This window comes from Dendrobates tinctorius, unplaced genomic scaffold, assembly GCF_039654945.1.
Source record: "Dendrobates tinctorius isolate UK_male_01 unplaced genomic scaffold, ASM3965494v1 ptg000099l, whole genome shotgun sequence".
Classification (NCBI taxonomy): domain Eukaryota; kingdom Metazoa; phylum Chordata; class Amphibia; order Anura; family Dendrobatidae; genus Dendrobates; species Dendrobates tinctorius.
This window is the reverse complement of record NW_027361767.1, coordinates 9,907,944-9,935,256: the sequence shown is the minus strand read 5'-3', so window position 1 is coordinate 9,935,256 and position 27,313 is coordinate 9,907,944. Positions and strand designations below refer to the sequence as shown.

Below are 27,313 nucleotides of genomic sequence, written 5' to 3'. Positions count from 1 at the left end.
GCAATCTCAAACTTTTGTGATCATCAGGGGTGAAGATATCACATAAGTTGGGAATTTCATAAAATCCTGAAGGGCTGAGGGCATCCCACAACCGGTCTCCCATGAGGTGCTGATAAAAGGTCCAAAGAAATTATGATCTGTGTGGAACTAGAGTGAGTACAAAGAAGGGCAACAAAATTAATAAAGGGGATGGAGGAACTACAATACCCAGAGAGATTAGCAAAAAAGTATTATTTAGTCTAGAAACGAGGCAACTGAGGGGTGATCTCATAACCATGTATAAGTATATAAGGGGACAATACAAATATCTCTCCGAGGATCTGTTTATACCAAGGAAGGTGACGGTCACAAGGGGGCATTCTCTGCATCTGGAGGAGAGAAGGTTTTTCCACCAACATAGAAAAGGATTCTTTACTGGTAGGGCAGGGAGAATCTGGAATTCCTTGTCTGAGGAGGTGGGGATGGCGAACTCAGTCAAGGGGTTCAAGAGAGGCCCGGATGTCTTCCTGGAGCGTAACAATATTGTATCTTGCAGTTATTAGGTTCTTTAGAAGGATTTCTTCTGACGGAATATAGGCTGAACTGGAAGGACAAATGTCTTTTTTCGGCCTTGCTAACTACAGCTCTGGCAAAAATTAAGAGACCACTGCAAAATTTTCAGTTTGTCTTAATTTTCTCTTTATAGGTATATTTTTGAGTAAAATGTAAATTGCTCTTATATTCTATAAACTACTGACAACATGTCTTCGAATTTCCAAGCACTAAATTTTGTACTTATTTTCAGAAAATGAAAAATGGTCAAAATAGCAAAAAAAATGCAGTGCTTGCAGACCTCAAATAATGCTACGAAAACAAGTTCATAATTATTTAGAAACAACAATACTAATGTTTTATCTCAGGAAGAGTTCAGAAATCAATATTTTGTGGAATAACCATGATTTTTAATCACAGCTTTCATGTTTCTTGGCATGCTTTCCACCAGTCTTTCACACTGCTTTTGGGTGACATTATGCCACTCCTGGTACAAAAATTTAAGCAGTTCTACTTTGTTTGATGGCTTGTGACTATCCATCTTCCTCACATTCAAGAGGTTTTCAATGGGGTTCAGGTTTGGAGATTGGGCTGGCCATGACAGCGATTTGAGCTAGTGTTCCTTCATCCACACGTTGGTTTACCTAGCCGTGTGGCATGGTGCATTGTTCTGCTGGAAAAGCCAGTCCTCAGAGTTGGGGAACGTTGCCTGAGCAGAAGGAATCAACTGTTTTTCCAGGATAACCTTGTATGCGGCTTGATTCACATGTCCTTCGCAAAGATTAACCTGCCCAATTCAAGCCTGGAAATTATGATTTTTGTGGAACTAGAGCAAGTCCAAAAAGGGGCAACAAAATTTAGTAACGGGATGGAAGAATTACGGTACCCAGCGAGATTATCAATGTAGAGAGCACGGATAGCTCAGTCACTATTTGGCACTATTATGTGGTTCTGTTATGGTGATATTCAGAAGATGCATATTTTTCATAACTGTATCTCCTGCCTATAAGCCACAAATCAATAGTGGACAGATCGCTAACAACAGCCATGTCATGTTTGGTCTCTGGGTAGTGGTAAAATCCTGATAAAAGATATGGCGGCAATCTCAAACTTTTGTGATCATCAGGGGTGAAGATATCACATAAGTTGGGAATTTCATAAAATCCTGAAGGGCTGAGGGCATCCCACAACCGGTCTCCCATGAGGTGCTGATAAAAGGTCTAAAGAAATTATGATCTGTGTGGAACTAGAGCGAGTACAAAGAAGGGCAACAAAATTAATAAAGGGGATGGAGGAACTACAATACCCAGAGAGATTAGCAAAAAAGTATTATTTAGTCTAGAAAAGAGGCAACTGAGGGGTGATCTCATAACCATGTATAAGTATATAAGGGGACAATACAAATATCTCTCCGAGGATGTGTTTATACCAAGGAAGGTGACGGTCACAAGGGGGCATTCTCTGCATCTGGAGGAGAGAAGGTTTTTCCACCAACATAGAAAAGGATTCTTTACTGGTAGGGCAGGGAGAATCTGGAATTCCTTGTCTGAGGAGGTGGGGATGGCGAACTCAGTCAAGGGGTTCAAGAGAGGCCCGGATGTCTTCCTGGAGCGTAACAATATTGTATCTTGCAGTTATTAGGTTCTTTAGAAGGATTTCTTCTGACGGAATATAGGCTGAACTGGACGGACAAATGTCTTTTTTCGGCCTTGCTAACTACAGCTCTGGCAAAAATTAAGAGACCACTGCAAAATTTTCAGTTTGTCTTAATTTTCTCTTTATAGGTATATTTTTGAGTAAAATGTAAATTGCTCTTATATTCTATAAACTACTGACAACATGTCTTCGAATTTCCAAGCACTAAATTTTGTACTTATTTTCAGAAAATGAAAAATGGTCAAAATAGCAAAAAAAATGCAGTGCTTGCAGACCTCAAATAATGCTACGAAAACAAGTTCATAATTATTTAGAAACAACAATACTAATGTTTTATCTCAGGAAGAGTTCAGAAATCAATATTTTGTGGAATAACCATGATTTTTAATCACAGCTTTCATGTTTCTTGGCATGCTTTCCACCAGTCTTTCACACTGCTTTTGGGTGACATTATGCCACTCCTGGTACAAAAATTTAAGCAGTTCTTCTTTGTTTGATGGCTTGTGACTATCCATCTTCCTCACATTCAAGAGGTTTTCAATGGGGTTCAGGTTTGGAGATTGGGCTGGCCATGACAGCGATTTGAGCTAGTGTTCCTTCATCCACACGTTGGTTTACCTAGCCGTGTGGCATGGTGCATTGTTCTGCTGGAAAAGCCAGTCCTCAGAGTTGGGGAACGTTGCCTGAGCAGAAGGAATCAACTGTTTTTACAGGATAACCTTGTATGCGGCTTGATTCACATGTCCTTCGCAAAGATTAACCTGCCCAATTCAAGCCTGGAAATTATGATTTTTGTGGAACTAGAGCAAGTCCAAAAAAGGGCAACAAAATTTAGTAACGGGATGGAAGAATTACGGTACCCAGCGAGATTATCAATGTAGAGAGCACGGATAGCTCAGTCGGTATAGCATCAGACTTTTAATCTGAGGGTCCAGGGTTCAAGTCCCTGTTCGGGCGTAAGCTTTTAATAAATGGTAATGTTATGTACCATGGATATGGTATGATGGTACTCAGTCACTATTTGGCACTATTATGTGGTTCTGTTATGGTGATATTCAGAAGATGCATATTTTTCATAACTGTATCTCCTGCCTATAAGCCACAAATCAATAGTGGACAGATCGCTAACAACAGCCATGTCATGTTTGGTCTCTGGGTAGTGGTAAAATCCTGATAAAAGATATGGCGGCAATCTCAAACTTTTGTGATCATCAGGGGTGAAGATATCACATAAGTTGGGAATTTCATAAAATCCTGAAGGGCTGAGGGCATCCCACAACCGGTCTCCCATGAGGTGCTGATAAAAGGTCTAAAGAAATTATGATCTGTGTGGAACTAGAGCGAGTACAAAGAAGGGCAACAAAATTAATAAAGGGGATGGAGGAACTACAATACCCAGAGAGATTAGCAAAAAAGTATTATTTAGTCTAGAAACGAGGCAACTGAGGGGTGATCTCATAACCATGTATAAGTATATAAGGGGACAATACAAATATCTCTCCGAGGATCTGTTTATACCAAGGAAGGTGACGGTCACAAGGGGGCATTCTCTGCATCTGGAGGAGAGAAGGTTTTTCCACCAACATAGAAAAGGATTCTTTACTGGTAGGGCAGGGAGAATCTGGAATTCCTTGTCTGAGGAGGTGGGGATGGCGAACTCAGTCAAGGGGTTCAAGAGAGGCCCGGATGTCTTCCTGGAGCGTAACAATATTGTATCTTGCAGTTATTAGGTTCTTTAGAAGGATTTCTTCTGACGGAATATAGGCTGAACTGGATGGACAAATGTCTTTTTTCGGCCTTGCTAACTACAGCTCTGGCAAAAATTAAGAGACCACTGCAAAATTTTCAGTTTGTCTTAATTTTCTCTTTATAGGTATATTTTTGAGTAAAATGTAAATTGCTCTTATATTCTATAAACTACTGACAACATGTCTTCGAATTTCCAAGCACTAAATTTTGTACTTATTTTCAGAAAATGAAAAATGGTCAAAATAGCAAAAAAAATGCAGTGCTTGCAGACCTCAAATAATGCTACGAAAACAAGTTCATAATTATTTAGAAACAACAATACTAATGTTTTATCTCAGGAAGAGTTCAGAAATCAATATTTTGTGGAATAACCATGATTTTTAATCACAGCTTTCATGTTTCTTGGCATGCTTTCCACCAGTCTTTCACACTGCTTTTGGGTGACATTATGCCACTCCTGGTACAAAAATTTAAGCAGTTCTACTTTGTTTGATGGCTTGTGACTATCCATCTTCCTCACATTCAAGAGGTTTTCAATGGGGTTCAGGTTTGGAGATTGGGCTGGCCATGACAGCGATTTGAGCTAGTGTTCCTTCATCCACACGTTGGTTTACCTAGCCGTGTGGCATGGTGCATTGTTCTGCTGGAAAAGCCAGTCCTCAGAGTTGGGGAACATTGCCTGAGCAGAAGGAATCAACTGTTTTTCCAGGATAACCTTGTATGCGGCTTGATTCACATGTCCTTCGCAAAGATTAACCTGCCCAATTCAAGCCTGGAAATTATGATTTTTGTGGAACTAGAGCAAGTCCAAAAAGGGGCAACAAAATTTAGTAACGGGATGGAAGAATTACGGTACCCAGCGAGATTATCAATGTAGAGAGCACGGATAGCTCAGTCACTATTTGGCACTATTATGTGGTTCTGTTATGGTGATATTCAGAAGATGCATATTTTTCATAACTGTATCTCCTGCCTATAAGCCACAAATCAATAGTGGACAGATCGCTAACAACAGCCATGTCATGTTTGGTCTCTGGGTAGTAGTAAAATCCTGATAAAAGATATGGCGGCAATCTCAAACTTTTGTGATCATCAGGGGTGAAGATATCACATAAGTTGGGAATTTCATAAAATCCTGAAGGGCTGAGGTCATCCCACAACCGGTCTCCCATGAGGTGCTGATAAAAGGTCTAAAGAAATTATGATCTGTGTGGAACTAGAGCGAGTACAAAGAAGGGCAACAAAATTAATAAAGGGGATGGAGGAACTACAATACCCAGAGAGATTAGCAAAAAAGTATTATTTAGTCTAGAAAAGAGGCAACTGAGGGGTGATCTCATAACCATGTATAAGTATATAAGGGGACAATACAAATATCTCTCCGAGGATCTGTTTATACCAAGGAAGGTGACGGTCACAAGGGGGCATTCTCTGCATCTGGAGGAGAGAAGGTTTTTCCACCAACATAGAAAAGGATTCTTTACTGGTAGGGCAGGGAGAATCTGGAATTCCTTATCTGAGGAGGTGGGGATGGCGAACTCAGTCAAGGGGTTCAAGAGAGGCCCGGATGTCTTCCTGGAGCGTAACAATATTGTATCTTGCAGTTATTAGGTTCTTTAGAAGGATTTCTTCTGACGGAATATAGGCTGAACTGGACGGACAAATGTATTTTTTCGGCCTTGCTAACTACAGCTTTGGCAAAAATGAAGAGACCACTGCAAAATTTTCAGTTTGTCTTAATTTTCTCTTTATAGGTATATTTTTGAGTAAAATGTAAATTGCTCTTATATTCTATAAACTACTGACAACATGTCTTCGAATTTCCAAGCACTAAATTTTGTACTTATTTTCAGAAAATGAAAAATGGTCAAAATAGCAAAAAAAATGCAGTGCTTGCAGACCTCAAATAATGCTACGAAAACAAGTTCATAATTATTTAGAAACAACAATACTAATGTTTTATCTCAGGAAGAGTTCAGAAATCAATATTTTGTGGAATAACCATGATTTTTAATCACAGCTTTCATGTTTCTTGGCATGCTTTCCACCAGTCTTTCACACTGCTTTTGGGTGACATTATGCCACTCCTGGTACAAAAATTTAAGCAGTTCTTCTTTGTTTGATGGCTTGTGACTATCCATCTTCCTCACATTCAAGAGGTTTTCAATGGGGTTCAGGTTTGGAGATTGGGCTGGCCATGAATGCGATTTGAGCTAGTGTTCCTTCATCCACACGTTGGTTTACCTAGCCGTGTGGCATGGTGCATTGTTCTGCTGGAAAAGCCAGTCCTCAGAGTTGGGGAACGTTGGCTGAGCAGAAGGAATCAACTGTTTTTCCAGGATAACCTTGTATGCGGCTTGATTCACATGTCCTTCGCAAAGATTAACCTGCCCAATTCAAGCCTGGAAATTATGATGTTTGTGGAACTAGAGCAAGTCCAAAAAGGGGCAACAAAATTTAGTAACGGGATGAAAGAATTACGGTACCCAGCGAGATTATCAATGTATAGAGCACAGATAGCTCAGTCGGTATAGCATCAGACTATTAATCTGAGGGTCCAGGGTTCAAGTCCCTGTTCGGGCGTAAGCTTTTAATAAATGGTAATGTTATGTACCATGGATATGGTATGACGGTACTCAGTCACTATTTGGCACTATTATGTGGTTCTGTTATGGTGATATTCAGAAGATGCATATTTTTCATAACTGTATCTCCTGCCTATAAGCCACAAATCAATAGTGGACAGATCGCTAACAACAGCCATGTCATGTTTGGTCTCTGGGTAGTGGTAAAATCCCGATAAAAGATATGGCGGCAATCTCAAACTTTTGTGATCATCAGGGGTGAAGATATCACATAAGTTGGGAATTTCATAAAATCCTGAAGGGCTGAGGGCATCCCACAACCGGTCTCCCATGAGGTGCTGATAAAAGGTCTAAAGAAATTATGATCTGTGTGGAACTAGAGCGAGTACAAAGAAGGGCAACAAAATTAATAAAGGGGATGGAGGAACTACAATACCCAGAGAGATTAGCAAAAAAGTATTATTTAGTCTAGAAAAGAGGCAACTGAGGGGTGATCTCATAACCATGTATAAGTATATAAGGGGACAATACAACTATCTCTCCGAGGATCTGTTTATACCAAGGAAGGTGACGGTCACAAGGGGGCATTCTCTGCATCTGGAGGAGAGAAGGTTTTTCCACCAACATAGAAAAGGATTCTTTACTGGTAGGGCAGGGAGAATCTGGAATTCCTTGTCTGAGGAGGTGGGGATGGCGAACTCAGTCAAGGGGTTCAAGAGAGGCCCGGATGTCTTCCTGGAGCGTAACAATATTGTATCTTGCAGTTATTAGGTTCTTTAGAAGGATTTCTTCTGACGGAATATAGGCTGAACTGGACGGACAAATGTCTTTTTTCGGCCTTGCTAACTACAGCTCTGGCAAAAATTAAGAGACCACTGCAAAATTTTCAGTTTGTCTTAATTTTCTCTTTATAGGTATATTTTTGAGTAAAATGTAAATTGCTCTTATATTCTATAAACTACTGACAACATGTCTTCGAATTTCCAAGCACTAAATTTTGTACTTATTTTCAGAAAATGAAAAATGGTCAAAATAGCAAAAAAAATGCAGTGCTTGCAGACCTCAAATAATGCTACGAAAACAAGTTCATAATTATTTAGAAACAACAATACTAATGTTTTATCTCAGGAAGAGTTCAGAAATCAATATTTTGTGGAATAACCATGATTTTTAATCACAGCTTTCATGTTTCTTGGCATGCTTTCCACCAGTCTTTCACACTGCTTTTGGGTGACATTATGCCACTCCTGGTACAAAAATTTTAGCAGTTCTTCTTTGTTTGATGGCTTGTGACTATCCATCTTCCTCACATTCAAGAGGTTTTCAATGGGGTTCAGGTTTGGAGATTGGGCTGGCCATGACAGCGATTTGAGCTAGTGTTCCTTCATCCACACGTTGGTTTACCTAGCCGTGTGGCATGGTGCAATGTTCTGCTGGAAAAGCCAGTCCTCAGAGTTGGGGAACGTTGCCTGAGCAGAAGGAATCAACTGTTTTTCCAGGATAACCTTGTATGCGGCTTGATTCACATGTCCTTCGCAAAGATTAACCTGCCCAATTCAAGCCTGGAAATTATGATTTTTGTGGAACTAGAGCAAGTCCAAAAAGGGGCAACAAAATTTAGTAACGGGATGGAAGAATTACGGTACCCAGCGAGATTATCAATGTAGAGAGCACGGATAGCTCAGTCGGTATAGCATCAGATTTTAATCTGAGGGTCCAGGGTTCAAGTCCCTGTTCGGGCATAAGCTTTTAATAAATGGTAATGTTATGTACCATCGATATGGTATGACTGTACTCAGTCACTATTTGGCACTATTATGTGGTTCTGTTATGGTGATATTCAGAAGATGCATATTTTTCATAACTGTATCTCCTGCCTATAAGCCACAAATCAATAGTGGACAGATCGCTAACAACAGCCATGTCATGTTTGGTCTCTGGGTAGTGGTAAAATCCCGATAAAAGATATGGCGGCAATCTCAAACTTTTGTGATCATCAGGGGTGAAGATATCACATAAGTTGGGAATTTCATAAAATCCTGAAGGGCTGAGGGCATCCCACAACCGGTCTCCCATGAGGTGCTGATAAAAGGTCTAAAGAAATTATGATCTGTGTGGAACTAGAGCGAGTACAAAGAAGGGCAACAAAATTAATAAAGGGGATGGAGGAACTACAATACCCAGAGAGATTAGCAAAAAAGTATTATTTAGTCTAGAAAAGAGGCAACTGAGGGGTGATCTCATAACCATGTATAAGTATATAAGGGGACAATACAAATATCTCTCCGAGGATCTGTTTATACCAAGGAAGGTGACGGTCACAAGGGGGCATTCTCTGCATCTGGAGGAGAGAAGGTTTTTCCACCAACATAAAAAAGGATTCTTTACTGGTAGGGCAGGGAGAATCTGGAATTCCTTGTCTGAGGAGGTGGGGATGGCGAACTCAGTCAAGGGGTTCAAGAGAGGCCCGGATGTCTTCCTGGAGCGTAACAATATTGTATCTTGCAGTTATTAGGTTCTTTAGAAGGATTTCTTCTGACGGAATATAGGCTGAACTGGACGGACAAACGTCTTTTTTCGGCCTTGCTAACTACAGCTCTGGCAAAAATTAAGAGACCACTGCAAAATTTTCAGTTTGTCTTAATTTTCTCTTTATAGGTATATTTTTGAGTAAAATGTAAATTGCTCTTATATTCTATAAACTACTGACAACATGTCTTCAAATTTCCAAGCACTAAATTTTGTACTTATTTTCAGAAAATGAAAAATGGTCAAAATAGCAAAAAAAATGCAGTGCTTGCAGACCTCAAATAATGCTACGAAAACAAGTTCATAATTATTTAGAAACAACAATACTAATGTTTTATCTCAGGAAGAGTTCAGAAATCAATATTTTGTGGAATAACCTTGATTTTTAATCACAGCTTTCATGTTTCTTGGCATGCTTTCCACCAGTCTTTCACACTGTTTTTGGGTGACATTATGCCACTCCTGGTACAAAAATTTAAGCAGTTCTTCTTTGTTTGATGGCTTGTGACTATCCATCTTCCTCACATTCAAGAGGTTTTCAATGGGGTTCAGGTTTGGAGATTGGCCTGGCCATGACAGCGATTTGAGCTAGTGTTCCTTCATCCACTCGTTGGTTTACCTAGCCGTGTGGCATGGTGCATTGTTCTGATGGAAAAGCCAGTCCTCAGAGTTGGGGAACGTTGCCTGAGCAGAAGGAATCAACTGTTTTTCCAGGATAACCTTGTATGCGGCTTGATTCACATGTCCTTCGCAAAGATTAACCTGCCCAATTCAAGCCTGGAAATTATGATTTTTGTGGAACTAGAGCAAGTCCAAAAAGGGGCAACAAAATTTAGTAACGGGATGGAAGAATTACGGTACCCAGCGAGATTATCAATGTAGCTTGGTACCGGGTACTGATGCTCAGTCGGTAGAGCATCAGACTTTTAATCTGAAGGTCTAGGGTTCAAGTCCCTGTTTGGGCGTAAGCTTTTAATAAATTGTAATGTTATGTACCATGGATAAGGTATGACGGTACTCAGTCACTATTTGGCACTATTATGTGGTTCTGTTATGGTGATATTCAGAAGATGCATATTTTTCATAACTGTATCTCCTTCCTATAAGCCACAAATCAATAGTGGACAGATCGCTAACAACAGCCATGTCATGTTTGGTCTCTGGGTAGTGGTAAAATCCCGATAAAAGATATGGCGGCAATCTCAAACTTTTGTGATCATCAGGGGTGAAGATATCACATAAGTTGGGAATTTCATAAAATCCTGAAGGGCTGAGGGCATCCCACAACCGGTCTCCCATGAGGTGCTGATAAAAGGTCTAAAGAAATTATGATCAGTGTGGAACTAGAGCGACTACAAAGAAGGGCAACAAAATTAATAAAGGGGATGGAGGAACTACAATACCCAAAGAGATTAGCAAAAAAGTATTATTTAGTCTAGAAAAGAGGCAACTGAGGGGTGATCTCATAACCATGTATAAGTATATAAGGGGACAATACAAATATCTCTCCGAGGATGTGTTTATACCAAGGAAGGTGACGGTCACAAGGGGGCATTCTCTGCATCTGGAGGAGAGAAGGTTTTTCCACCAACATAGAAAAGGATTCTTTACTGGTAGGGCAGGGAGAATCTGGAATTCCTTGTCTGAGGAGGTGGGGATGGCGAACTCAGTCAAGGGGTTCAAGAGAGGCCCGGATGTCTTCCTGGAGCGTAACAATATTGTATCTTGCAGTTATTAGGTTCTTTAGAAGGATTTCTTCTGACGGAATATAGGCTGATCTGGACGGACAAATGTCTTTTTTCGGCCTTGCTAACTACAGCTCTGGCAAAAATTAAGAGACCACTGCAAAATTTTCAGTTTGTCTTAATTTTCTCTTTATAGGTATATTTTTGAGTAAAATGTAAATTGCTCTTATATTCTATAAACTACTGACAACATGTCTTCGAATTTCCAAGCACTAAATTTTGTACTTATTTTCAGAAAATGAAAAATGGTCAAAATAGCAAAAAAAATGCAGTGCTTGCAGACCTCAAATAATGCTACGAAAACAAGTTCATAATTATTTAGAAACAACAATACTAATGTTTTATCTCAGGAAGAGTTCAGAAATCAATATTTTGTGGAATAACCATGATTTTTAATCACAGCTTTCATGTGTCTTGGCATGCTTTCCACCAGTCTTTCACACTGCTTTTGGGTGACATTATGCCACTACTGGTACAAAAATTTAAGCAGTTCTTCTTTGTTTGATGGCTTGTGACTATCCATCTTCCTCACATTCAAGAGGTTTTCAATGGGGTTCAGGTTTGGAGATTGGGCTGGCCATGACAGCGATTTGAGCTAGTGTTCCTTCATCCACACGTTGGTTTACCTAGCCGTGTGGCATGGTGCATTGTTCTGCTGGAAAAGCCAATCCTCAGAGTTGGGGAACGTTGCCTGAGCAGAAGGAATCAACTGTTTTTCCAGGATAACCTTGTATGTGGCTTGATTCACATGTCCTTCGCAAAAATTAACCTGCCCAATTCAATCCTGGAAATTATGATTTTTGTGGAACTAGAGCAAGTCCAAAAAGGGGCAACAAAATTTAGTAACGGGATGGAAGAATTACGGTACCCAGCGAGAGACCGGTTGTGGGATGCCCTCAGCCCTTCAGGATTTTATGAAATTCCCAACTTATGTGATATCTTCACCCCTGATGATCGCAAAAGTTTGAGATTGCCGCCATATCTTTTATCGGGATTTTACCACTACCCAGAGACCAAACATGACATGGCTGTTGTTAGCGATCTGTCCACTATTGATTTGTGGCTTATAGGCAGGAGATACAGTTATGAAAAATATGCATCTTCTGAATATCACCATAACAGAACCACATAATAGTGCCAAATAGTGACTGAGTACCGTCATACCATATCCATGGTAAATAACATTACCATTTATTAAAAGCTTACAACCGAACAGGGACTTGAACCCTGGACCCTCAAATTAAAAGTCTGATGCTCTACCGACTGAGATATCCGGGCTCTCTACATTGATAATCTTGCTGGGTACCGTAATTCTTCCATCCCGTTACTAAAATTTGTTGCCCCTTTTTGGACTTGCTCTAGTTCCACAAAAATCATAATTTCCAGGCTTGAATTGGGCAGGTTAATCTTTGCGAAGGACATGTGAATCAAGCCACATACAAGGTTATCCTGGAAAAATAGTTGATTCCTTCTGCTCAGGCAACGTTCCCCAACTCTGAGGACTGGCTTTTCCAGCAGAACAATGCACCATGCCACACGGCTAGGTAAACCAACGTGTGGATGAAGGAACACTAGCTCAAATCGCTGTCATGGCCAGCCCAATCTCCAAACCTGAACCCCATTGAAAACCTCTTGAATGTGAGGAAGATGGATAGTCACAAGCCATCAAACAAAGCAGAACTGCTTAAATTTTTGTACCAGGAGTGGCATAATGTCACCCAAAATCAGTGTGAAAGACTGGTGGAAAGCATGCCAAGACACATGAAAGCTGTGATTAAAAATCATGGTTATTCCACAAAATATTGATTTCTGAACTCTTCCTGAGATAAAACATTAGTATTGTTGTTTCTAAATAATTATGAACTTGTTTTCATAGCATTATTTGAGGTCTGCAAGCACTGCATTTTTTTTGCTATTTTGACCATTTTTCATTTTCTGAAAATAAGTACAGAATTTAGTGCTTGGAAATTCGAAGACATGTTGTCAGTAGTTTATAGAATATAAGAGCAATTTACATTTTACTCAAAAATATACCTATAAAGAGAAAATTAAGACAAACTGAAGATTTTGCAGTGGTCTCTTAATTTTTGCCAGAGCTGTAGTTAGCAAGGCCGAAAAAAGACATTTGTCCGTCCAGTTCAGCCTATATTCCGTCAGAAGAAATCCCCAGATCTACGTCCTTCTAAAGAACCTAATAACTGCAAGATACAATATTGTTACGCTCCAGGAAGACATCCGGGCCTCTCTTGAACCCCTTGACTGAGTTTGCCATCCCCACCTCCTCAGACAAGGAATTCCAGATTCTCCCTGCCCTACCAGTAAAGAATCCTTTTCTATGTTGGTGGAAAAACCTTCTCTCCTCCAGATGCAGAGAATGCCCCCTTGTGACCGTCACCTTCCTTGGTATAAACAGATCCTCGGAGAGATATTTGTATTGTCCCCTTATATACTTATACATGGTTATGAGATCACCCCTCAGTTGCCTCTTTTCTAGACTAAATAATACTTTTTTGCTAATCTCTCTGGGTATTGTAGTTGTTGCCCTTCTTTGTACTCGCTCTAGTTCCACACAGATCATAATTTCTTTAGACCTTTTATCAGCATACAAGTTACACCCACATTTGTCCGTCCAGTTCAGCCTATATTCCGTCAGAAGAAATCCCCAGATCTACGTCCTTCTAAAGAACCTAATAACTGCAAGATACAATATTGTTACGCTCCAGGAAGACATCCGGGCCTCTCTTGAACCCCTTGACTGAGTTCGCCATCCCCACCTCCTCAGACAAGGAATTCCAGATTCTCCCTGCCCTACCAGTAAAGAATCCTTTTCTATGTTGGTGGAAAAACCTTCTCTCCTCCAGATGCAGAGAATGCCCCCTTGTGACCGTCACCTTCCTTGGTATAAACAGATCCTCGGAGAGATATTTGTATTGTCCCCTTATATACTTATACATGGTTATGAGATCACCCCTCAGTTGCCTCTTTTCTAGACTAAATAATACTTTTTTGCTAATCTCTCTGGGTATTGTAGTTGTTGCCCTTCTTTGTACTCGCTCTAGTTCCACACAGATCATAATTTCTTTAGACCTTTTATCAGCATACAAGTTACACCCACATTGCACCCCCATGATGACCTCACCCATTTTACATAACATTACCATTTATTAAAAGCTTACGCCCGAACAGGGACTTGAACCCTGGACCCTCAGATTAAAAGTCTGATGCTCTACCGACTGATAATATCGCTGGGTACCGTAATTGTTCCATCCCGTTACTAAATTTTGTTGCCCCTTTTTGGACTTGCTCTAGTTCCACAAAAATCATAATTTCCAGGCTTGAATTGGGCAGGTTAATCTTTGCGAAGAACATGTGAATCAAGCCACATACAAGGTTATCCTGGAAAAATAGTTGATTCCTTCTGCTCAGGCAACGTTCCCCAACTCTGAGGACTGGCTTTTCCAGCAGAACAATGCACCATGCCACACGGCTAGGTAAACCATCGTGTGGATGAAGGAACACTAGCTCAAATCGCTGTCATGGCCAGCCCAATCTCCAAACCTGAACCCCATTGAAAACCTCTTGAATGTGAGGAAGATGGATAGTCACAAGCCATCAAACAAAGAAGAACTGCTTAAATTTTTGTACCAGGAGTGGCATAATGTCACCCAAAAGCAGTGTGAAATACTGGTGGAAAGCATGCCAAGACACATGAAAGCTGTGATTAAAAATCATGGTTATTCCACAAAATATTGATTTCTGAACTCTTCCTGAGATAAAACATTAGTATTGTTGTTTCTAAATAATTATGAACTTGTTTTCGTAGCATTATTTGAGGTCTGCAAGCACTGCATTTTTTTTGCTATTTTGACCATTTTTCATTTTCTGAAAATAAGTACAAAATTTAGTGCTTGGAAATTCGAAGACATGTTGTCAGTAGTTTATAGAATATAAGAGCAATTTACATTTTACTCAAAAAAATACCTATAAAGAGAAAATTAAGACAAACTGAAGATTTTGCAGTGGTCTCTTAATTTTTGCCAGAGCTGTAGTTAGCAAGGCCGAAAAAAGACATTTGTCCGTCCAGTTCAGCCTATATTCCGTCAGAAGAAATCCCCAGATCTACGTCCTTCTAAAGAACCTAATAACTGCAAGATACAATATTGTTACGCTCCAGGAAGACATCCGGGCCTCTCTTGAACCCCTTGACTGAGTTCGCCATCCCCACCTCCTCAGACAAGGAATTCCAGATTCTCCCTGCCCTACCAGTAAAGAATCCTTTTCTATGTTGGTGGAAAAACTTTCTCTCCTCCAGATGCAGAGAATGCCCCCTTGTGACCGTCATCTTCCTTGGTATAAACAGATCCTCGGAGAGATATTTGTATTGTCCCCTTATATACTTATACATGGTTATGAGATCACCCCTCAGTTGCCTCTTTTCTAGACTAAATAATACTTTTTTGCTAATCTCTCTGGGTATTGTAGTTGTTGCCCTTCTTTGTACTCGCTCTAGTTCCACACAGATCATAATTTCTTTAGACCTTTTATCAGCATACAAGTTACACCCACATTGCACCCCCATGATGACCTCACCTATTTTACATAACATTACCATTTATTAAAAGCTTACGCCCGAACAGGGACTTGAACCCTGGACCCTCAGATTAAAAGTCTGATGCTCTACCGACTGATAATATCGCTGGGTACCGTAATTGTTCCATCCCGTTACTAAATTTTGTTGCCCCTTTTTGGACTTGCTCTAGTTCCACAAAAATCATAATTTCCAGGCTTGAATTGGGCAGGTTAATCTTTGCGAAGAACATGTGAATCAAGCCACATACAAGGTTATCCTGGAAAAATAGTTGATTCCTTCTGCTCAGGCAACGTTCCCCAACTCTGAGGACTGGCTTTTCCAGCAGAACAATGCACCATGCCACACGGCTAGATAAACCAACGTGTGGATGAAGGAACACTAGCTCAAATCGCTGTCATGGCCAGCCCAATCTCCAAACCTGAACCCCATTGAAAACCTCTTGAATGTGAGGAAGATGGATAGTCACAAGCCATCAAACAAAGAAGAACTGCTTAAATTTTTGTACCAGGAGTGGCATAATGTCACCCAAAAGCAGTGTGAAAGACTGGTGGAAAGCATGCCAAGACACATGAAAGCTGTGATTAAAAATCATGGTTATTCCACAAAATATTGATTTCTGAACTCTTCCTGAGATAAAACATTAGTATTGTTGTTTCTAAATAATTATGAACTTGTTTTCGTAGCATTATTTGAGGTCTGCAAGCACTGCATTTTTTTTGCTATTTTGACCATTTTTCATTTTCTGAAAATAAGTACAAAATTTAGTGCTTGGAAATTCGAAGACATGTTGTCAGTAGTTTATAGAATATAAGAGCAATTTACATTTTACTCAAAAATATACCTATAAAGAGAAAATTAAGACAAACTGAAGATTTTGCAGTGGTCTCTTAATTTTTGCCAGAGCTGTAGTTAGCAAGGCCGAAAAAAGACATTTGTCCGTCCAGTTCAGCCTATATTCCGTCAGAAGAAATCCACAGATCTACGTCCTTCTAAAGAACCTAATAACTGCAAGATACAATATTGTTACGCTCCAGGAAGACATCCGGGCCTCTCTTGAACCCCTTGACTGAGTTCGCCATCCCCACCTCCTCAGACAAGGAATTCCAGATTCTCCCTGCCCTACCAGTAAAGAATCCTTTTCTATGTTGGTGGAAAAACCTTCTCTCCTCCAGATGCAGAGAATGCCCCCTTGTGACCGTCACCTTCCTTGGTATAAACAGATCCTCGGAGAGATATTTGTATTGTCCCCTTATATACTTATACATGGTTATGAGATCACCCCTCAGTTGCCTCTTTTCTAGACTAAATAATACTTTTTTGCTAATCTCTCTGGGTATTGTAGTTGTTGCCCAGAGAGATTGTTGCCCTTCTTTGTACTCGCTCTAGTTCCACACAGATCATAATTTCTTTAGACCTTTTATCAGCATACAAGTTACACCCACATTGCACCCTCATGATGACCTCACCTATTTTACATAACATTACCATTTATTAAAAGCTTACGCCCGAACAGGGACTTGAACCCTGGACCCTCAGATTAAAAGTCTGATGCTCTACCGACTGATAATATCGCTGGGTACCGTGATTGTTCCATCCCGTTACTAAATTTTGTTGCTCCTTTTTGGACTTGCTCTAGTTCCACAAAAATCATAATTTCCAGGCTTGAATTGGGCAGGTTAATCTTTGCGAAGAACATGTGAATCAAGCCACATACAAGGTTATCCTGGAAAAATAGTTGATTCCTTCTGCTCAGGCAACGTTCCCCAACTCTGAGGACTGGCTTTTCCAGCAGAACAATGCACCATGCCACACGGCAAGGTAAACCAACGTGTGGATGAAGGAACACTAGCTCAAATCGCTGTCATGGCCAGCCCAATCTCCAAACCTGAACCCCATTGAAAACCTCTTGAATGTGAGGAAGATGGATAGTCACAAGCCATCAAACAAAGAAGAACTGCTTAAATTTTTGTACCAGGAGTGGCATAATGTCACCCAAAAGCAGTGTGAAAGACTGGTGGAAAGCATGCCAAGACACATGAAAGCTGTGATTAAAAATCATGGTTATTCCACAAAATATTGATTTCTGAACTCTTCCTGAGATAAAACATTAGTATTGTTGTTTCTAAATAATTATGAACTTGTTTTCGTAGCATTATTTGAGGTCTGCAAGCACTGCATTTTTTTTGCTATTTTGACCATTTTTCATTTTCTGAAAATAAGTACAAAATTTAGTGCTTGGAAATTCGAAGACATGTTGTCAGTAGTTTATAGAATATAAGAGCAATTTACATTTTACTCAAAAATATACCTATAAAGAGAAAATTAAGACAAACTGAAGATTTTGCAGTGGTCTCTTAATTTTTGCCAGAGCTGTAGTTAGCAAGGCCGAAAAAAGACATTTGTCCGTCCAGTTCAGCCTATATTCCATCAGAAGAAATCCCCAGATCTACGTCCTTCTAAAGAACCTAATAACTGCAAGATACAATATTGTTACGCTCCAGGAAGACATCCGGGCCTCTCTTGAACCCCTTGACTGAGTTCGCCATCCCCAACTCCTCAGACAAGGAATTCCAGATTCTCCCTGCCCTACCAGTAAAGAATCCTTTTCTATGTTGGTGGAAAAACCTTCTCTCCTCCAGATGCAGAGAATGCCCCCTTGTGACCGTCACCTTCCTTGGTATCAACAGATCCTCGGAGAGATATTTGTATTGTCCCCTTATATACTTATACATGGTTATGAGATCACCCCTCAGTTGCCTCTTTTCTAGACTAAATAATACTTTTTTGCTAATCTCTCTGGGTATTGTAGTTGTTGCCCAGAGAGATTGTTGCCCTTCTTTGTACTCGCTCTAGTTCCACACAGATCATAATTTCTTTAGACCTTTTATCAGCATAAAAGTTACACCCACATTGCACCCCCATGATGACCTCACCTATTTTACATAACATTACCATTTATTAAAAGCTTACGCCCGAACAGGGACTTGAACCCTGGACCCTCAGATTAAAAGTCTGATGCTCTACCGACTGATAATATCGCTGGGTACCGTGATTGTTCCATCCCGTTACTAAATTTTGTTGCCCCTTTTTGGACTTGTTCTAGTTCCACAAAAATCATAATTTCCAGGCTTGAATTGGGCAGGTTAATCTTTGCGAAGAACATGTGAATCAAGCCACATACAAGGTTATCCTGGAAAAATAGTTGATTCCTTCTGCTCAGGCAACGTTCCCCAACTCTGAGGACTGGCTTTTCCAGCAGAACAATGCACCATGCCACACGGCTAGGTAAACCAACGTGTGGATGAAGGAACACTAGCTCAAATCGCTGTCATGGCCAGCCCAATCTCCAAACCTGAACCCCATTGAAAACCTCTTGAATGTGAGGAAGATGGATAGTCACAAGCCATCAAACAAAGAAGAACTGCTTAAATTTTTGTACCAGTAGTGGCATAATGTCACCCAAAAGCAGTGTGAAAGACTGGTGGAAAGCATGCCAAGACACATGAAAGCTGTGATTAAAAATCATGGTTATTCCACAAAATATTGATTTCTGAACTCTTCCTGAGATAAAACATTAGTATTGTTGTTTCTAAATAATTATGAACTTGTTTTCGTAGCATTATTTGAGGTCTGCAAGCACTGCATTTTTTTTGCTATTTTGACCATTTTTCATTTTCTGAAAATAAGTACAAAATTTAGTGCTTGGAAATTCGAAGACATGTTGTCAGTAGTTAATAGAATATAAGAGCAATTTACATTTTACTCAAAAATATACCTATAAAGAGAAAATTAAGACAAACTGAAGATTTTGCAGTGGTCTCTTAATTTTTGCCAGAGCTGTAGTTAGCAAGGCCGAAAAAAGACATTTGTCCGTCCAGTTCAGCCTATATTCCGTCAGAAGAAATCCCCAGATCTACGTCCTTCTAAAGAACCTAATAACTGCAAGATACAATATTGTTACGCTCCAGGAAGACATCCGGGCCTCTCTTGAACCCCTTGACTGAGTTCGCCATCCCCACCTCCTCAGACAAGGAATTCCAGATTCTCCCTGCCCTACCAGTAAAGAATCCTTTTCTATGTTGGTGGAAAAACCTTCTCTCCTCCAGATGCAGAGAATGCCCCCTTGTGACCGTCACCTTCCTTGGTATAAACAGATCCTCGGAGAGATATTTGTATTGTCCCCTTATATACTTATACATGGTTAAGAGATCACCCCTCAGTTGCCTCTTTTCTAGACTAAATAATACTTTTTTGCTAATCTCTCTGGGTATTGTAGTTGTTGCCCTTCTTTGTACTCGCTCTAGTTCCACACAGATCATAATTTCTTTAGACCTTTTATCAGCATACAAGTTACACCCACATTGCACCCCCATGATGACCTCACCTATTTTACATAACATTACCATTTATTAAAAGCTTACGCCCGAACAGGGACTTGAACCCTGGACCCTCAGATTAAAAGTCTGATGCTCTACCGACTGATAATATCGCTGGGTACCGTGATTGTTCCATCCCGTTACTAAATTTTGTTGCCCCTTTTTGGACTTGCTCTAGTTCCACAAAAATCATAATTTCCAGGCTTGAATTGGGCAGGTTAATCTTTGCGAAGAACATGTGAATCAAGCCACATACAAGGTTATCCTGGAAAAATAGTTGATTCCTTCTGCTCAGGCAACGTTCCCCAACTCTGAGGACTGGCTTTTCCAGCAGAACAATGCACCATGCCACACGGCTAGGTAAACCAACGTGTGGATGAAGGAACACTAGCTCAAATCGCTGTCATGGCCAGCCCAATCTCCAAACCTGAACCCCATTGAAAACCTCTTGAATGTGAGGAAGATGGATAGTCACAAGCCATCAAACAAAGAAGAACTGCTTAAATTTTTGTACCAGGAGTGGCATAATGTCACCCAAAAGCAGTGTGAAAGACTGGTGGAAAGCATGCCAAGACACATGAAAGCTGTGATTAAAAATCATGGTTATTCCACAAAATATTGATTTCTGAACTCTTCCTGAGATAAAACATTAGTATTGTTGTTTCTAAATAATTATGAACTTGTTTTCGTAGCATTATTTGAGGTCTGCAAGCACTGCATTTTTTTTGCTATTTTGACCATTTTTCATTTTCTGAAAATAAGTACAAAATTTAGTGCTTGGAAATTCGAAGAAATGTTGTCAGTAGTTTATAGAATATAAGAGCAATTAACATTTTACTCAAAAATATACCTATAAAGAGAAAATTAAGACAAACTGAAGATTTTGCAGTGGTCTCTTAATTTTTGCCAGAGCTGTAGTTAGCAAGGCCGAAAAAAGACATTTGTCCGTCCAGTTCAGCCTATATTCCGTCAGAAGAAATCCCCAGATCTACGTCCTTCTAAAGAACCTAATAACTGCAAGATACAATATTGTTAGGCTCCAGGAAGACATCCGGGCCTCTCTTGAACCCCTTGACTGAGTTCGCCATCCACACCTCCTCAGACAAGGAATTCCAGATTCTCCCTGCCCTACCAGTAAAGAATCCTTTTCTATGTTGGTGGAAAAACCTTCTCTCCTCCAGATGCAGAGAATGCCCCCTTGTGACCGTCACCTTCCTTGGTATAAACAGATCCTCGGAGAGATATTTGTATTGTCCCCTTATATACTTATACATGGTTATGAGATCACCCCTCAGTTTCTAGACTAAATAATACTTTTTTGCTAATCTCTCTGGGTATTGTAGTTGTTGCCCTTCTTTGTACTCGCTCTAGTTCCACACAGATCATAATTTCTTTAGACCTTTTATCAGCATACAAGTTACACCCACATTGCACCCCCATGATGACCTCACCAATTTTACATAACATTACTATTTATTAAAAGCTTACGCCCGAACAGGGACTTGAACCCTGGACCCTCAGATTAAAAGTCTGATGCTCTACCGACTGATAATATCGCTGGGTACCATGATTGTTCCATCCCGTTACTAAATTTAGTTGCCCCTTTTTGGACTTGCTCTAGTTCCACAAAAATCATAATTCCAGGCTTGAATTGGGCAGGTTAATCTTTGCGAAGAACATGTGAATCAAGCCACATACAAGGTTATCCTGGAAAAATAGTTGATTCCTTCTGCTCAGGCAACGTTCCCCAACTCTGAGGACTGGCTTTTCCAGCAGAACAATGCACCATGCCACACGGCTAGGTAAACCAACGTGTGGATGAAGGAACACTAGCTCAAATCGCTGTCATGGCCAGCCCAATCTCCAAACCTGAACCCCATTGAAAACCTCTTGAATGTGAGGAAGATGGATAGTCACAAGCCATCAAACAAAGAAGAACTGCTTAAATTTTTGTACCAGGAGTGGCATAATGTCACCCAAAAGCAGTGTGAAAGACTGGTGGAATGCATGCCAAGACACATGAAAGCTGTGATTAAAAATCATGGTTATTCCACAAAATATTGATTTCTGAACTCTTCCTGAGATAAAACATTAGCATTGTTGTTTCTAAATAATTATGAACTTGTTTTCATAGCATTATTTGAGGTCTGCAAGCACTGCATTTTTTTTGCTATTTTGACCATTTTTCATTTTCTGAAAATAAGTAAAAAATTTAGTGCTTGGAAATTCGAAGACATGTTGTCAGTAGTTTATAGAATATAAGAGCAATTTACATTTTACTCAAAAATATACCTATAAAGAGAAAATTAAGACAAACTGAAGATTTTGCAGTGGTCTCTTAATTTTTGCCAGAGCTGTAGTTAGCAAGGCCGAAAAAAGACATTTGTCCATCCAGTTCAGCCTATATTCCGTCAGAAGAAATCCCCAGATCTACGTCCTTCTAAAGAACCTAATAGCTGCAAGATACAATATTGTTACGCTCCAGGAAGACATCCGGGCCTCTCTTGAACCCCTTGACTGAGTTCGCCATTCCAACCTCCTCAGACAAGGAATTCCAGATTCTCCCTGCCCTATCAGTAAAGAATCCTTTTCTATGTTGGTGGAAAAACCTTCTCTCCTCCAGATGCAGAGAATAACCCCCTTGTGACCGTCACCTTCCTTGGTATAAACAGATCCTCGGAGAGATATTTGTATTGTCCCCTTATATACTTATACATGGTTATGAGATCACCCCTCAGTTTCTAGACTAAATAATACTTTTTTGCTAATCTCTCTGGGTATTGTAGTTGTTGCCCTTCTTTGTACTCGCTCTAGTTCCACACAGATCATAATTTCTTTAGACCTTTTATCAGCATACAAGTTACACCCACATTGCACCCCCATGATGACCTCACCTATTTTACATAACATTACCATTTATTAAAAGCTTACGCCCGAACAGGGACTTGAACCCTGGACCCTCAGATTAAAAGTCTGATGCTCTACCGACTGATAATATCGCTGGGTACCGTGATTGTTCCATCCCGTTACTAAATTTAGTTGCCCCTTTTTGGACTTGCTCTAGTTCCACAAAAATCATAATTTCCAGGCTTGAATTGGGCAGGTTAATCTTTGCGAAGAACATGTGAATCAAGCCACATACAAGGTTATCCTGGAAAAATAGTTGATTCCTTCTGCTCAGGCAACGTTCCCCAACTCTGAGGACTGGCTTTTCCAGCAGAACAATGCACCATGCCACACGGCTAGGTAAACCAACGTGTGGATGAAGGAACACTAGCTCAAATCGCTGTCATGGCCAGCCCAATCTCCAAACCTGAACCCCATTGAAAACCTCTTGAATGTGAGGAAGATGGATAGTCACAAGCCATCAAACAAAGAAGAACTGCTTAAATTTTTGTACCAGGAGTGGCATAATGTCACCCAAAAGCAGTGTGAAAGACTGGTGGAAAGCATGCCAAGACACATGAAAGCTGTGATTAAAAATCATGGTTATTCCACAAAATATTGATTTCTGGACTCTTCCTGAGATAAAACATTAGTATTGTTGTTTCTAAATAATTATGAACTTGTTTTCGTAGCATTATTTGAGGTCTGCAAGCACTGCATTTTTTTTGCTATTTTGACCATTTTTCATTTTCTGAAAATAAGTACAAAATTTAGTGCTTGGAAATTCGAAGACATGTTGTCAGTAGTTTATAGAATATAAGAGCAATTTACATTTTACTCAAAAATATACCTATAAAGAGAAAATTAAGACAAACTGAAGATTTTGCAGTGGTCTCTTAATTTTTGCCAGAGCTGTAGTTAGCAAGGCCGAAAAAAGACATTTGTCCGTCCAGTTCAGCCTATATTCCGTCAGAAGAAATCCCCAGATCTACGTCCTTCTAAAGAACCTAATAACTGCAAGATACAATATTGTTACGCTCCAGGAAGACATCCGGGCCTCTCTTGAACCCCTTGACTGAGTTCGCCATCCACACCTCCTCAGACAAGGAATTCCAGATTCTCCCTGCCCTACCAGTAAAGAATCCTTTTCTATGTTGGTGGAAAAACCTTCTCTCCTCCAGATGCAGAGAATGCCCCCTTGTGACCGTCACCTTCCTTGGTATAAACAGATCCTCGGAGAGATATTTGTATTGTCCCCTTATATACTTATACATGGTTATGAGATCACCCCTCAGTTTCTAGACTAAATAATACTTTTTTGCTAATCTCTCTGGGTATTGTAGTTGTTGCCCTTCTTTGTACTCGCTCTAGTTCCACACAGATCATAATTTCTTTAGACCTTTTATCAGCATACAAGTTACACCCACATTGCACCCCCATGATGACCTCACCAATTTTACATAACATTACCATTTATTGAAAGCTTACGCCCGAACAGGGACTTGAACCCTGGACCCTCAGATTAAAAGTCTGATGCTTTACCGACTGATAATATCGCTGGGTACCGTGATTGTTCCATCCCGTTACTAAATTTTGTTGCCCCTTTTTGGACTTGCTTTAGTTCCACAAAAATCATAATTTCCAGGCTTGAATTGGGCAGGTTAATCTTTGCGAAGAACATGTGAATCAAGCCACATACAAGGTTATCCTGGAAAAATAGTTGATTCCTTCTGCTCAGGCAACGTTCCCCAACTCTGAGGACTGGCTTTTCCAGCAGAACAATGCACCATGCCACACGGCTAGGTAAACCAACGTGTGGATGAAGGAACACTAGCTCAAATCGCTGTCATGGCCAGCCCAATCTCCAAACCTGAACCCCATTGAAAACCTCTTGAATGTGAGGAAGATGGATAGTCACAAGCCATCAAACAAAGAAGAACTGCTTAAATTTTTGTACCAGGAGTGGCATAATGTCACCCAAAAGCAGTGTGAAAGACTGGTGGAAAGCATGCCAAGACACATGAAAGCTGTGATTAAAAATCATGGTTATTCCACAAAATATTGATTTCTGAACTCTTCCTGAGATAAAACATTAGTATTGTTGTTTCTAAATAATTATTAACTTGTTTTCATAGCATTATTTGAGGTCTGCAAGCACTGCATTTTTTTTGCTATTTTGACCATTTTTCATTTTCTGAAAATAAGTAAAAAATTTAGTGCTTGGAAATTCGAAGACATGTTGTCAGTAGTTTATAGAATATAAGAGCAATTTACATTTTACTCAAAAATATACCTATAAAGAGAAAATTAAGACAAACTGAAGATTTTGCAGTGGTCTCTTAATTTTTGCCAGAGCTGTAGTTAGCAAGGCCGAAAAAAGACATTTGTCCGTCCAGTTCAGCCTATATTCCGTCAGAAGAAATCCCCAGATCTACGTCCTTCTAAAGAACCTAATAACTGCAAGATACAATATTGTTACGCTCCAGGAAGACATCCGGGCCTCTCTTGAACCCCTTGACTGAGTTCGCCATTCCCACCTCCTCAGACAAGGAATTCCAGATTCTCCCTGCCCTATCAGTAAAGAATCCTTTTCTATGTTGGTGGAAAAACCTTCTCTCCTCCAGATGCAGAGAATGCCCCCTTGTGACCGTCACCTTCCTTGGTATAAACAGATCCTCGGAGAGATATTTGTATTGTCCCCTTATATACTTATACATGGTTATGAGATCACCCCTCAGTTTCTAGACTAAATAATACTTTTTTGCTAATCTCTCTGGGTATTGTAGTTGTTGCCCTTCTTTGTACTCGCTCTAGTTCCACACAGATCATAATTTCTTTAGACCTTTTATCAGCATACAAGTTACACCCACATTGCACCCCCATGATGACCTCACCTATTTTACATAACATTACCATTTATTAAAAGCTTACGCCCGAACAGGGACTTGAACCCTGGACGCTCAGATTAAAAGTCTGATGCTCTACCGACTGATAATATCGCTGGGTACCGTGATTGTTCCATCCCGTTACTAAATTTTGTTGCCCCTTTTTGGACTTGCTCTAGTTCCACAAAAATCATAATTTCCAGGCTTGAATTGGGCAGGTTAATCCTTGCGAAGAACATGTGAATCAAGCCACATACAAGGTTATCCTGGAAAAATAGTTGATTCCTTCTGCTCAGGCAACGTTCCCCAACTCTGAGGACTGGCTTTTCCAGCAGAACAATGCACCATGCCACACGGCTAGGTTAACCAACGTGTGGATGAAGGAACACTAGCTCAAATCGCTGTCATGGCCAGCCCAATCTCCAAACCTGAACCCCATTGAAAACCTCTTGAATGTGAGGAAGATGGATAGTCACAAGCCATCAAACAAAGAAGAACTGCTTAAATTTTTGTACCAGGAGTGGCATAATGTCACCCAAAAGCAGTGTGAAAGACTGGTGGAAAGCATGCCAAGACACATGAAAGCTGTGATTAAAAATCATGGTTATTCCACAAAATATTGATTTCTGAACTCTTCCTGAGATAAAACATTAGTATTGTTGTTTCTAAATAATTATGAACTTGTTTTCGTAGCATTATTTGAGGTCTGCAAGCACTGCATTTTTTTTGCTATTTTGACCATTTTTCATTTTCTGAAAATAAGTACAAAATTTAGTGCTTGGAAATTCGAAAACATGTTGTCAGTAGTTTATAGAATATAAGAGCAATTTACATTTTACTCAAAAATATACCTATAAAGAGAAAATTAAGACAAACTGAAGATTTTGCAGTGGTCTCTTAATTTTTGAAAGAGCTGTATTTAGCAAGGCCGAAAAAAGACATTTGTCCGTTCAGTTCAGCCTATATTCCGTCAGAAGAAATCCCCAGATCTACGTCCTTCTAAAGAACCTAATAACTGCAAGATACAATATTGTTACGCTCCAGGAAGACATCCGGGCCTCTCTCGAACCCCTTGACTGAGTTCGCCATCCCCACCTCCTCAGACAAGGAATTCCAGATTCTCCCTGCCCTACCAGTAAAGAATCCTTTTCTATGTTGGTGGAAAAACCTTCTCTCCTCCAGATGCAGAGAATGCCCCCTTGTGACCGTCACCTTCCTTGGTATAAACAGATCCTCGGAGAGATATTTGTATTGTCCCCTTATATACTTATACAGGGTTATGAGATCACCCCTCAGTTGCCTCTTTTCTAGACTAAATAATAATTTTTTGCTAATCTCTCTGGGTATTGTAGTTGTTGCCCAGAGAGATTGTTGCCCTTCTTTGTACTCGCTCTAGTTCCTCACAGATCATAATTTCTTTAGACCTTTTATCAGCATACAAGTTACACCCACATTGCACCCCCTATTTTACATAACATTACCATTTATTAAAAGCTTACGCCCGAACAGGGACTCAGATTAAAAGTCTGATGCTCTACCGACTGAGCTATCCGAGCTCTCTACATGGATAATCTCGCTGGGTACCGTAATTCTTCCATCCCGTTACTAAATTTTGTTGCCCCTTTTTGGACTTGCTCTAGTTCCACAAAAATCATAATTTCCAGGCTTGAATTGGGCAGGTTAATCTTTGCGAAGGACATGTGAATCAAGCCACATACAAGGTTATCCTGGAAAAATAGTTGATTCCTTCTGCTCAGGCAACGTTCCCCAACTCTGAGGA

The 27,313-nt window shown here is 40.1% G+C and overlaps 3 non-coding genes across 3 annotated transcripts; 2 read left to right on the top strand and 1 right to left on the bottom strand.

Annotated features, from left to right (window-relative positions):
• Positions 1 to 3,071: 3,071 nt before the first annotated feature.
• Positions 3,072 to 3,144, top strand: TRNAK-UUU (transfer RNA lysine (anticodon UUU)). Its single transcript has one exon. It is a non-coding gene; the product is annotated as a tRNA-Lys (tRNA).
• Positions 3,145 to 6,446: 3,302 nt separating this feature from the next.
• TRNAN-AUU (transfer RNA asparagine (anticodon AUU)) lies at positions 6,447 to 6,519 on the top strand. The gene has a single exon. It is a non-coding gene; the product is annotated as a tRNA-Asn (tRNA).
• Positions 6,520 to 11,998: 5,479 nt separating this feature from the next.
• On the bottom strand, positions 11,999 to 12,073 carry TRNAK-UUU (transfer RNA lysine (anticodon UUU)). Its single transcript has one exon. It is a non-coding gene; the product is annotated as a tRNA-Lys (tRNA).
• Positions 12,074 to 27,313: the final 15,240 nt, after the last annotated feature.